General features: G+C 34.3%; 1 long non-coding RNA gene across 1 annotated transcript; it reads left to right on the top strand.

Annotated features, from left to right (window-relative positions):
- Nucleotides 1-2,332: 2,332 nt before the first annotated feature.
- Nucleotides 2,333-3,763, top strand: LOC140671229 (uncharacterized). The gene is made up of 3 exons (XR_012047698.1): nt 2,333-2,381; nt 2,824-3,337; nt 3,436-3,763. It is a non-coding gene; the product is annotated as an uncharacterized lncRNA (long non-coding RNA).
- Nucleotides 3,764-13,773: the final 10,010 nt, after the last annotated feature.

The following is a 13,773-nucleotide window of genomic DNA, read 5'->3' as shown; positions in this document are numbered from 1 at the left end:
TAATGGAGAGGTTTTGGCACTGAAATAGCATCGACAGAGAAAGCAGAGACGCAATCATAGGTATTCATAGCCCGCTCATAGGCTGGTATTCATAGTCCAATCTTATATTTAAGATCATGAGATCCTGTTCAACCAGTAAAGTGGCCGCATAGCATCATTTTATTTGTTAAACGAGATCTTAAGACGACCTTAAATATAAGATCGGACTATAAATACTGGTCATATAGATCGGTTTTACATTCAAGACCGTCTCAAGTAAGTTTTCAAGATTTTATTCAGCTATCTCATTGACTGAACGGAGTCTTAAGATGACCTAAAACTACACTTGAGACGATCTTGGATACAAGACCGGTCTATGAATTCCGACTCAGAATACATTGCATGATAAACAATAATAGATCTATAGTTAGGCCAGTATTTATAGTCCGTTCTTATATATAAGATCATCTTAAGACATGTTTTTAGTCGACTTAAGACTGCGTTCAGCTAATCAGATGGCTGAATAGAATTTTAAGACCTTACTTAAGACGAACTTAAACATAAGAACGCACTATGAATACCGGCCTTAAGAGTCCTTATAATAAGAGTCTAGACTGTATTTTGAGATTTGATTGGCTCCGCCATGTCTGGGTTGAGCTTCCGTTGGATAACGTCAGTTTTCAGTGACAGTGTGACAACAAGCAAAGATCTACACAAGCAAAAATCTGCGCGTGTAGACTTTGAGTTTTAACCCAACATAGCGCTTCGTGCATGCGTACTCGGCGGCATCGACAAAATAAATAATATCTAACGTCGGCGGCCATAGCCACGGTGTCCAGACTCTTAAGGTAAATTTTCACAAGCCACTGAAATCGATTGTTTGAGCGATAAAAAGGATCACATGACCAAAAATGACGAATTGATATCTTTATTCTTGGTCACGTGATCCTTTTTGTCTCTCAAACAATCGGTTTCAGCGGCTCGTGAAAATAATTTACCTTCATTATAGGGACTCTATAGTGTAGGTATTCTCCTACATAGGCTTTGTTTACACCGACATACTTTGATACGCGTACTAAATACTACTGGCCAATCATAGCCATTCCATTCTTTAGAAGACTGGCCATGATTGGCTAGTATAGTACTTAGTACGGGTATCAAGTGCTCGGTGTAAACTAAGCCATAGAGTGTCCTTTTTTTCGCGAGAATAATCTGAAGGGATATTATAGAAACAGAAATAAAATACATTCTTTTTGCTAATCCTTCTTCAGTAGATCCTCCTATCAGCATATAAGCAAGGCTCTTCTATTAGTATGAGCTCTATGCGCGTCAGAAAGAAGTTAGATATAAAGCACAGGAGCCATAGCAGATCATGTAAGTGGAGATATCAGGCGGTTAGAAAGAAACAAAATTGAGTGATCTGGCTGTCCTTGTTTAGACTGTGGAAGAGAGTGTAAGACAGATGAAGACAGTCAGATCACTCAATTGCGTCTCTCTTCAATCATAGCTTGCGTCTCTTTTTAAACACCTGATATTCTTTTGGCTGACTCCCGCATTTCATATCTAACTTTTCTCTGACGCACATAAATCTATGGGCGCAACGTCCTCTCCCGGCGGTGTACAGAAGGTAATAAATGCGAAACAACTTCATGCGATATTTCTCATGTCCATTCCGACCGTGGCCATTTCGAACGTAACTAAATCGAACGTGTCCGTTTCAAACGTGAGCAATACGAACATGGCCGTTTCGAACGTGGGCAAACCAAACTTTATGCGGTATTTCTCGTGTCCATTCCGAACGTGGCCAATTCCAACGTGATCAAATTTAACAATGGCCATTCATTCCGAACGTGGACAAATTATATCCATTCCATTTTGATTTCTAATTAGATAGCTGTGTTTTTGAGTGTTTATATGTTGACTCAATTATAATCAGCTTATTTCTAGCTATACTCGTTCATGTTTTATATTCAGAAAGAATATATTCACAGAGTTCTTCCGGTATTGTGCAGATTTCGGGCGTCAGTTAATCTACACAGTGAACCTTATTACATCTTTTTCATATGACCTTACGTATCACACTCGCCATCTTACAGCTTTTTTTTCTCTTTTGTTCTTTTAATCTCCTTTGCTAGTCTTGAATATTCAAATTCTTATTTCCTTATTTTGTTTCTCTCTATTTTCTCCCTCAATACCTCCGAAGATAAGAATGCAAGTGATAGAAGCTTCACATTGTTTGATAATCGGAGTGCTCATCAAAAGGAAAATTCAAACGACATAGACTACAGAAATCCTCAACTTTCACATTTAACGCTTTCTTCTTTCTATTTTCTTATCTCAATTACAGCATTCTAATGTATATAAACAGGAAGATTCAATCTAAAAACTCTTATTAAATTAGTGTAAGTCCTTTTCTAAGAAGTGTAATATCAGAGAAAAAGAAAAATAATTTCAAAATAATTTCAACTTAATCAGTTGATGGCATTTATTAATTCCTTTAAATAGGATGACCTCGATAGTCATAAAATTTAGAAAAAGGAGAAAAAGGTTAAAAAGACTTTGACTGAATTAGGAATTTGGAAAATAATTTTATAATCCGTATCCAAACCAAGACTAGATTTTAATTTCAAATTGCTCATAGCCGCTTTAACAAGTTCGAAGAGAAAGAAAGAGAGATTTAAAAAGAAATCAGTTTTTCAAAGCAAATAATAGGAGCCCTAGGTGTCCATAATGAAAAAAGAGTGGAGATTTGGATTATTAACTTTAATCACTTTTGGGTCATATCTATTAGCTATTTCAGTATAATTAAATCTGGTTTTAAAATTTTTAATTTTTTTGGACTAGCTCTAGTGGATCGTCACAGGGAACATAGCTCTCTTTCTTTCGGTTCAGCTCTTTGGAGCTCTGCCGCGCCAACGGAGGAAGAGGTATTTGTTCTCCTCAGAGGCGTAATCAAGGGCTTCATGACTGAGGCAGATCGGGAGCGTTCCGTTTGACCACGTCACGATTGACCACAGCCACTTATATCGACCGATGCCTAGGGTCATCAGCAACGATTAACCAATCAGAGAGCCTCATTTTAAACTGGCCAATTGGCGACGTGGTCAATAGACTCCCACCCTTCCTGGGGCTTACGAAAGTCGGGATGAGATACTCCAATTCCAATCTCATGGAGGTTGCGGCACTGTAGTCTCTAGAGTTACCGCTTTAGAATAATGAGTGGCTCGTGAATATTCATGGATGACTTCAAGATGGGAGACTTTTTAAAGTCCCGAGCGGGTGCAAAGGAGGCGGAGACAATGGCGATGGCGAGACCCGTTCCCTGTGCTGTGGTGAACACTCGGAAGGATTTTAGCCAGTAAGAATCCAGCATAACCCTGAGCCGCGGATCCCTATGCAAGATTTCCTTTTAAAGTAAAAAAAGGTCTAGTAGACTGCTCATTTTCATGTTTTTAGATCATTCAAGAAACATCCGATCCAAGAGTCTGCAGCTTTTGCAAGCAAAAACTGAATAACATATATATTATATGTATGGACAATTAGTTTTCTTTGTCCTTTTTACACAGTCGGCATTCTTTCTACTTAACTAGTTTGAAGTTATATAATAATATGTTGTTGTATAATAATAATAAATGAAGTGTATACATGAGTTTGTCCTATTTGACAATGCTACTTGCTCACAAATCTAGACTGTCAGTTTTCCTCCTCAATGGCTTCTTATGTGACCTGTTTTCGTCCTCAGTAACCCTTAATGATGTTTTTGCCTGTAACAAAGAGAGTACCAAATCATTTTTGAGTCTATATCGGATCAGTTTAGCGAGTCTATTCGCTTGTTTATTGCTTGCTATGTTTTGATTTAGGAATGATTTGATTTTGTTCTTTCAGCTTTTTAAATGCTTGCCTGCAGTCCGAAACTACGGATGAGGATTTCGTAATAATCTTAGCAACTGCTGACATGGCTGTTCTACAGTAAAAGTTAATAACAATTTTTATATTTATCGTATTCTTAGAGATCAGTAGTTCTGTGCAGAGCATGGCCAGTAACCTCAGCTTGGAAGAGTGATGAGATCGTTTATGGAAATACTTTCCCTGTGGTTCTGACCTATCTGTGTATCATATATTCATGTCAGGGTTAACAAGTTGATTTGATCTACGTCAATTGTTTTTGGTTGATCTTAAAAGCTTTAACCATTTGATATTCCTAAAGAGTTATATTCTGTTTTTTGTAAAAGGAAAGTGCTTATGAAGAAACCTGATCTAAGATTAAAGTGACAGGTTTATATCGGGAGCGTCCGAAATGGCTACATTCGGATTGGACACCACCAATCATATCGACCGATGCTTAAGGTCACCAGTAACGATTAGCCAATTAGAGAGTCCTATTTTGAAATGGCCAATCAAATACGTGACCATTTTATACTCACTCTTTATATCTCTTCACTCACATTTTTTACCTTAATATTTTAGGCTATATGCTGTTAATCTTGCAATGTCAATGATCGTCTGATTCAAGGATGAAGTATAAAGGACTGTTTTTTACATCTCTGTAGGTGTATAGTTTATATACATAGTTATATATATACATAGTTCCTGTAGACGTCTCAAATAACTATTTTGTAAACTTTTTAGTTGTTTTCTTGTCACTATTTTCTTTTTCTAAGCTATCAAGTCACAGCAGTATGTATATGTGAGTCTAAGCAGTAAAACTATTTTATATAGCCAAAAAGCTATAGATTTAATTCTCTAAGACTTCTAGCTTTCCTGCACACTTCTATAAAAAATATAGTATTTCCTCCTTTTGTCTTCAAGATGTTTCTAGTGTCCAATTTTTGTTTTGTCCAAAACTCCCAACTATTTGATTAAAGAAATAAAGATGGTAAGATAGCTCTAAAACTTAAGCTCCGGCTCAATACTTTCGAGTTTGTTTTTATCTGATGAATATTATGATATTCGGATTAACCGACAAGCTCTTTGTCGCGCATCAATCTTGTGTAACCATAAATGAAGAACCCTTATAGTTTCTATAATTTCAGAAATTCGTCTATCATTATTATAAGAGCAAAAGAGATAATATTCCTCTAATAAGTTCCTCTTTGTGAGCAGCCTTTGATTTGAATGTTTCAAGGTTAGCGTGTCACGTGTCATTATTACAGATTTCTATATATAACTAGACCGCTAACTTTCTTATATACTAAACCTAAAAATTGACCCTGAAAAATATGTACTACATTGGTGGGATAGAAAAGGAGGGGATAGATATGTAATATGGCTGCTATAGAAAACCACAGACTTCTATATAATACTAGACTGCTAACTCCTTATGTATAAGGCAGCTCTAATTTTATGTACAAACAAGTATGTATGACATTCCTTTCTGCGCATGCGCTGTGAAGGCGCGTGTTGTACGCATATATACGTATAAGTATGATAAACAAGCTTATATAAAAGATATAAAATAACTGTACATTTGTATTCAATAATTTAATCTTTATATTTCTTACTTTTTTTACTAACACGACATGTGTTCTGACAAGAATTAGAGACCGAAAGCAGGTTAGAAATACATGTACTGATCATAATGGCGTCGGCACATGTCAGCGCATGCGCAGAAAGGGTCACCTTAGCGCTAATAGTATCTCTCCGAACGCGCTCTTAGTACGTAAAATTCGAGGACACTTTAGGTGCGTTCCGATATTCACTGCCAGTACTGAAAATCTGTAGTGTACGTGACGTAAATTATAGATTTTCAGTACTGGCAGTGAATATCGGAATGCAGCCAATATAAGCAAAATCTAGGGAGTTAGCAGTCTAGTATTATATAGAAGTCTGTGATTTTGCCGGAGTTAGCGGTCTAGTTATATATAGAAGTCTGTGTAGAAAACTCGTTTCTGAGTGACATGGTTGAATGATTGATTATAATTTTATTAAAATTTAAAATTCTTTCCAAAGTGTGTCATTATTTTATAACTACATAAATATTGCTAAATAAATAATAATTTTAAATATTTTAGTTTTTATTTTTAAATTTATATTTCTCTTCTGCTACATGTATATGTACATATACAGGGTGTCCCATAATTTGCGGACCACCCGTCCGCAAATTATGGGACACCCTGTAAAATTATGAGGTGCAGGTAGAGTATGTTAAACTGAGTACCATTTTGCAATTTTTGCAACAGTTAATGAGATATTAATTATAAGAAATCAGCCAATCGGCGCCCGGCAGGAGCGCGCGGTACGAAGAAGCCTCCCACTTGATACTAGGCGCGCCGATGATATGTGTTATGTGACTATGTGTGTGACTCTTCAGATTGTCAATGGGTGTGTTCCATATGAACGCTCACGCACTGTAAGCGCTCACGCTTATATAAGCGCTATTTTCAATCGTTCCGTTTGCTGCTTAAGCGCTTAAAATTGCAAACGGAAAGTAGTTCTTTTTGGGTGCATGAGCATCGTGAGCATGTAAAAATGGCGGAAAAACAGATTGTTCTTTTGTGTTCGCTAATTGTAATAATGTTCGAAATATTGTTTGATGACGATGGAGATTCTTTAAAACTTAATACAGAAGTAGAAAACATTCTTTTAATTCTTAATAAGTATCGCGAGAAAACTGCAATATTACGCTTAAAGAATTACGTAGAAAAGATTTTACCATTATATACCGATGTACAATTTAAATCATATTTTAGTTATTAATCAAATATTAACCATATATTAATCACATTACAATTTAAATCCATTTTTCTGTTCACCATGCGATACCACGGGTGCGTTCCATATGAACGCTCACGCTTTTGCTGCCCTACCTCGATGAAATAAGCATTTGTTAGTACAAGTTATGACGTCACAGTGACATCATTAATACGTTTATAAGCGCTTATAACTCCAAATGGAACAGCGTAAGCAATGCTTATAAGCGCTTTAAGCGTGTAAGCTTAAAAGCTGTCCAAAAGGAACGCACCCAATGCAGAGCGTTTCTCCCACCACTTCGTCGGCGCGCCTAGTATCAAGTCACGCTGATTGGTTGAATTTAAAGCAATATATATGTATATATATTACATGCTACACGTAATGTGTTATGCGCATAATATCATTATGCAAATAATGATATTTTCCAATAAAAATATTTATAATTAACGTACTTTAACTTAAAAAAATTGTTTTTAAAAATAAAATATTAGAGACTGTGTCTTTTGTAATGTATAATATAATATGGTTTAGTATACAGGGTGTTCAGTAACAGGTGGGACAAAATTTAAGGAATGATTCTACACGATAAAATAAGACAAAAATCAAGAATAACAAAATTGCAGTAGAGACTTCGTTTTTTAGTTATAAATATTTAAAAGTTCTAAAAAGTGTAAAAGGTATCTAAAGCTCGGCAATTCGCTGCACATTTTTGCGTCAGAGTATGTTGAGAGCAATTCAGTCGATGTAGTCTACGTACGTCAAAAATTTTGCGGTTTACCATGCTTTGGGCACCTTTTACGCAAATTTTCAAAATTTGTAACTAAAAGACGAAGCCTCTATCGCAATTTTGTTATTCTTGATTTTTGTCTTATTTTATCATGTAGAATCACTCCTTAAATTTTGTCCCACCTGTTGCCGAATACCCCTTTAAATTCTAGAAGGGGACAAAATAACCAATTAGATATTAGCAAAAGAGACAAACATAGGCCTCAGGTGTAGTATCTCTCTCTCTAAACTGGGCGCGCGCTTGGCTATCGCAATGCTCAGTCCATTTTATATGTCTATAATTTTCAGGGATGGAAAAGTTACTTTTAAAAAGTAACTAGTTACCGTTACTCGTTACCATAGACCTTAAGACCTGGACCGAACAATCCAGCTTCGTAAAGTTAGCCGAACCACTTTGATTTTTTTATAATTAAAATTAACTAATCGTTTGGTCATCGTTTGTTTATGATTGGTCATCCAATTAAAACGTTTGGTCATTTATCGTTTTTTTTAATTAAATAATTAAAATTTCGAACTAAAGTTAGCCGAACATTTTTATTTTTCGTCCAATCGAGTTAAACAAGAGCTTATTCGATGCAGAATCGTTAGGTCATCACGAATAAATTCTTTACAACGTTTGGTCATCCATAGTTTATCCGAAAAATGAAAAAAATCATGTGCGGTAAAATGACGACGGGCGACGTATAGTGATATGGACGTGCGCTGCGGTCACGCGCGCATGCGTTTTAGTAACTTACACAAAATTTTAAATAAATCCTTTTTAATTTTAATAAATACTTTTTATGTTGCTATGCAAGTTGCAAACCCATGTGGAATCGTATATGCATTGCAAAGTACATGCTTAGATGGGAATGCATAGGGAGACGGGGCGAAGCTCGATTGGACGAAAAATAAAAATGTTCGGCTAACTTTAGTTCGAAATTTTAATTATTTAATTAAAAAAAACGATAAATGACCAAACGTTTTAATTGGATGACCAATCATAAACAAACGATGACCAAACGATTAGTTAATTTTAATTATAAAAAAATCAAAGTGGTTCGGCTAACTTTACGGAACTGAACAATCCCCATCTAAACGTGTTTCAAAAATGGTTGGGAAAAAAGAGAGAGAGAGCGAGCGTGAAGACGGCCATATTTATCTTTCTTTCAGTCAAAATAGTAACTAGTTACCGTTATTCGTTACTTATTATCAAAAGTAACTAGTTATCGTTATTGTTACTTTTTTCGTTATTTTTTTAATGTTAAAACATGATAAAAAATTAAATAAAAGATAAGTAATTTATTTTATTAAAAAAATTAATTATTAAAATATTAATAAAATATCAATAAATTTAAAAAAATTTTTATTTTAAATTTATAAAATTATAAATAATATGGAAAAAATTTTTAAACACTTAAAGTATAAATAAAAAAATTTTGGTTTGCATTAAATTTATAACTATTGTCAAAAATACACGATATATTTGTTGTACTTTCATAATTATGATCCGTATTCAGAACGCGCTTACAAAGATGTTAGCGCGTTCTAAATACGGACCTATAGTATTAGTATTTATTTAATCCTTGCCTTTCGGCTTAGGATGAACTTCTGGTTTACATATATTATCATAATTAATTAAACAATAAAACATACTAGAATGGTAAACTATACAAAACAAAAGATAAACTATTAACAAAAGATAAATTCTGATAACTAGACTATTATCAACCAAAACATAAACAACAAAAATCCATTATTCTCTATTTCCACTGTTTTCCTCTCTTTTGAAGCGTTTATATATTTCTATATCTTCTTCTTCTTTTCTTTCTAACCCTTCTCCTTTACTTCCTTCTTCCTATTCTTTTTGTACCGTAGCCTAGCTCTGTTTTCCCTCCTAACTTCCTGTTTCTCCTGTCGTTTCGTTCTCTTCGTTCGTTTCGTTCGTTTTCTTCCACTTCTTCTCCTTCTTCCTCTCTCCTTTTCTCCATTTCTCTCCTTTTTTCTACTATCTCTCTTATACTTCTCAGTCCTTGTCCTTCTTCTCCTAGCACTACTTTTTTCCTCCTGCCTTGTTACTTCGCAAATCTTTATTACGTGCCATAAACTCTCCTTCTCCTTCTTACACAATCTACAAATTGTTTCTTCCTCTTCTTTCCAATGTTTTCTTTCTCTCACTTCATTGCCGCATCTGAATCTTGCCACCATATTTCTGTCTTTCCTTTTCATTCTCCTATTCAAATACCTTGGTCTTTTTTCCGCAATTATTTTCTTATATTCTTTGTTATATTTGGACTCTTCTATCCTCTTCCTTCTCTTCCTTTCCTCTTTCTCCCTTGTGCTTCTCACTACTTCCTGTACTATGTCTTCTCCCTCTTCTCTCCTTCTTTCCCCCTCTTCCCCTCCATATCATTCTTCCTCTAGTACCTTCCTCCTTATCTTTGCCCATTTTCCTTCTCTACCTGCTCCCATTCTCTCTCCTTCTCCTTCAAGCATTCTTTGACCAATACCTTCCCCGACTTTCTTGCTTCCTCTTCATATTTCACCGCTTTTTTCAGCGCCTTTACTCTGATTTCGGTCAATTTCCCTTCTTTCATTACTATATACTTTGGTGTTGGCCTTCCCAGTCCCAGAATCCATTTTACATATTTTCTTTTGATTCCAGTCTTTCCTCCTTCCTCCATCCCTATATTTCCGCTCCGAACAAACCCACACTTTCCACTAATGCCTCGAACATCTTCATTCTTCTCACATAATCTTCTTTGAATATTCTTTCTCGTATGCTCCACGTTTTCTTCATTGCTATCATTGACTTCTTCTTCCTTTCTAATATATCCTTCTTTGCTTCTCCATTCTTCTGCATTATAAACCCCAAGTATCTCATCTCTTTCACTTCCTCTAAACTCTCCTCTTCCCATTTCTATTCTCTCCTCCTTGCTCTTCCTCTTTCCTTCTCAAATACTATTATTTTTATTTTTCCCGGGTTCAACTTTAGCTTTCTTTTCTCTAGAAATTTTTTTAACCTTCTAAGCATACTCTTCAGTTCCTCTTCTCTTTCCGCAAGCAAAATCATCGTCAGCATATATCATCCATGTCTTTCTGCCTCCCACCATCACCCCTCCTATCTGTCCTTTTTTCATCTCCTCTTCCAAATTCGCCATGTAGATATTGAATAACGTCGGGCTCATTGAGCACCCTTGTCTCACTCCTTTCCTTTTCCAAAATTCCTCTATGTATCCTTCCCCTACTTTTATCACGTTTTTTGTTTCTTTATACGTCTCCCATATTCTTTCTCTTAGCTTCCTGCTTATTCCTATCTGCTTCATTCTTTCCTTTAGAATTTGCCTATCCACTCTGTCGAACGCTGCCCTTAGCTCTGCAAAGCATGCGTATACTTTCCCTTTCTTTTTTCCTAGCTTTCTGTCTACAAATAGGGACCTATATGAATATCTGTTGATAATTGAATATTAAATATATGAAAATAGAAAATATAATATATCATAAATAGGTTCCATATATAAAAATTAACGATAAAAATAACTGTTAAATTTGTTACCGTTACTAAAAAAAATGTAACTAACAATAAGTACGTTACCCCTACAATTACAGAAAAAAATTGTAACGCTGTTATCACTACGTTACTAAAAAAAAGTAACTGTAACGGTAATGGCATTACAAGTAACGCATTACTTCCCAACCCTGAGCATTTTAGTATTCTAGTCTACGATTGCCATTAAGGTTAACAAAATAAAAAAGCGAGCAAATTTAATAATATTTGTTTATTTTAGTAATGTTGCATTATTATTATTTTTATACATATTTGATATTGGCCATCAACAAATATGTTACAATTTTTATTTCTCCATCCTCTCGTGTTTTTATTCGTTTATCGGAAAAGCGCGATTTATTTATTTTCATATAATAATAATAATATATTAATAATAATAATTCTCATAGAGTAATTTATGTAGATAGTCATTACGTATGACAAATGACCATTAGTATTAATTATAGCGCGCTAAATTATACATATCAACTCACTCCGTATTAAATAAAATTGCGCGCGTATAATACCAGAAAAACATATAACAAATAGATAAATGCAGCACATGAATCGATATATTCAACAAATAAGACTATAATAATATAATATGCAACGACAATGTACATATATGTATATTGATGCAGCGAAAAATTGTATGAAAAATTAATCGCAAAGCGTGTGTATATGGATTTACGGATCCTCGCGCTGTGTCGCGTATCATTTTTCTGTTCTTTTCGAACGAAAGTAGAATTTCGCACGACGCAAATGTACGGATGTTGCGCAGTTAATACACACACACACACACACACACACACACACACACACGCACGCACGCACGCACGCACGCACGCACGCACGCACGCACGCACGCACGCACGCACGCACGCACGCACGCACGCACGCACGCACGCACGCACGCACGCACGCACGCACGCACACACACACACACACACACACACACACACACATTGTATTATCTTTATGAAACTATTATGCATCCGCAAGATATTGTTGCATTGTACAAAATTCTATTTTGAACGATCTATGATACGCAAATAATCGTTCAAAACTATATGTATGTATGTATGTGTCTGATGTATGTATATGTATAGTTTGCCTATTTCGTCGGCCTGTGAAATGCTCGAATTACAATACGTAATATATATTGTATATCGTTGCCGTTTGTAATTCGTATGTGAAGAGAATCTAATCATCCACAGTGGATCGCTTATTATAATAATCGGCATATAATTGCAAGGGCAGGATTCATCCTTCGTAAAAAAATAGTTCACTGTGAATGCATCGAATTTCAGCGCTTTTTTCTTCAGGCTAACTGCACGAATCTGGTACGACGTTCGAGTGAAATGTACTCATGATATAATATAATGAGCTATACACATCTTCCCGAAACGTAATTTATAATATAATGAGATGCTAAAACGCAGCTCCTACATTTTTGGAAATTACAGAAAAGTGTGTGAAAAGAAACTTGGTATTTTTACATTCCGAAACAGATTGGTGTAATTGGCCCATACAAGCTGTATGACCAAAAGTTTATTGTAATTCTGATGGTATATAAATTATTAATGCTTATATAAGTTGGATTATCAATCGGACGTGGTGCAGTCGTCCGATTTAAATAGGCAGATCAAGCAAAACGCGATTTATGCTAGAATAGATTTTTGCTGAAAAGAATACTGTTCACTCACACAGCCGTTATTGTCAGTTTTGTCTGGACGTCACTAAATATTCAGCACATGTTACATCGATTATTATAAACCGAAGCTCATAACGTGAGGGAGATTTAAAAAATTATCTAATTATGTTTTGTGGCATTTTTACAGTTATCATTATTACGAACGAAAAGAAAAATTAAATGTTTTAAATGTAACTAATCATTAATAATATCTGATATTAATTGCAAGAAAAATTATACTATTTGGAATTAGATATTAATTACGCAGAGACTAATTTTCAAGTTTTGAGTTTTTATATTTTTGTTGCAAAATATTGTAATAATAAAATAGTTATTTTATTCTCAATTAATTAATTTTGTTTTTGTAAAATAGTTGTATTCAAAAAATTATTTCAAAGTTAATTTTCTTTTTTATGTCCAATCATGGATTCGAATTAATTTAAGGATGTTTAGTACCTATTTTTAAAAATATAGGAATTTAATAAAATTTGCACAGATTGTTCTGATACATGTTTAGAAACTTATAAAAAAACCTGGAGTGATTCACTGAAGCAATCAAAAATTATAAGGATTTTAATTTGCAATGAATTTACCCGTCGATATAATTATAAATATAATTATTTTGTGGATCTAATTATAAGTAAAAGTATTAATATAATTATAAATATAATTATTTATATAAATAAATATAAATATAATTATTTCTGTCCTTTTCAGCCCTTAAATTGATACGATTACAGATTTTCTATCTTATAAAAAAATTTGTGATCGTGTTGATTTAAGAAACAAAATAGATAGAAATAATAATAGGAATTTATTCAAAATTTGCAAAAGTATAGTTTAAATATAAAGGAAATATTTGATCACATAATTTTGGTCAAGTACTGACTAGTTCAAAAGATATTGAATATAATTTTCTCAATTTCGTGCTATTATCCGAGATGACATATTATTTATTGTGAAAACGTAGTAACATAGCATTCAGCTGAGCCTTCTTTTGACATTTTAAATAACCTATCTTTTTATCTGAAGAAACTTCTATATACAAACGTGTAAGCGAGAAGCGACTAGGCCTCATATGTCAATTTGCAATTTGACC

Source organism: Anoplolepis gracilipes, chromosome 11 (genome assembly GCF_047496725.1).
Source record: "Anoplolepis gracilipes chromosome 11, ASM4749672v1, whole genome shotgun sequence".
Classification (NCBI taxonomy): domain Eukaryota; kingdom Metazoa; phylum Arthropoda; class Insecta; order Hymenoptera; family Formicidae; genus Anoplolepis; species Anoplolepis gracilipes.
This window is presented reverse-complemented; position numbering and strand designations above follow the sequence as displayed.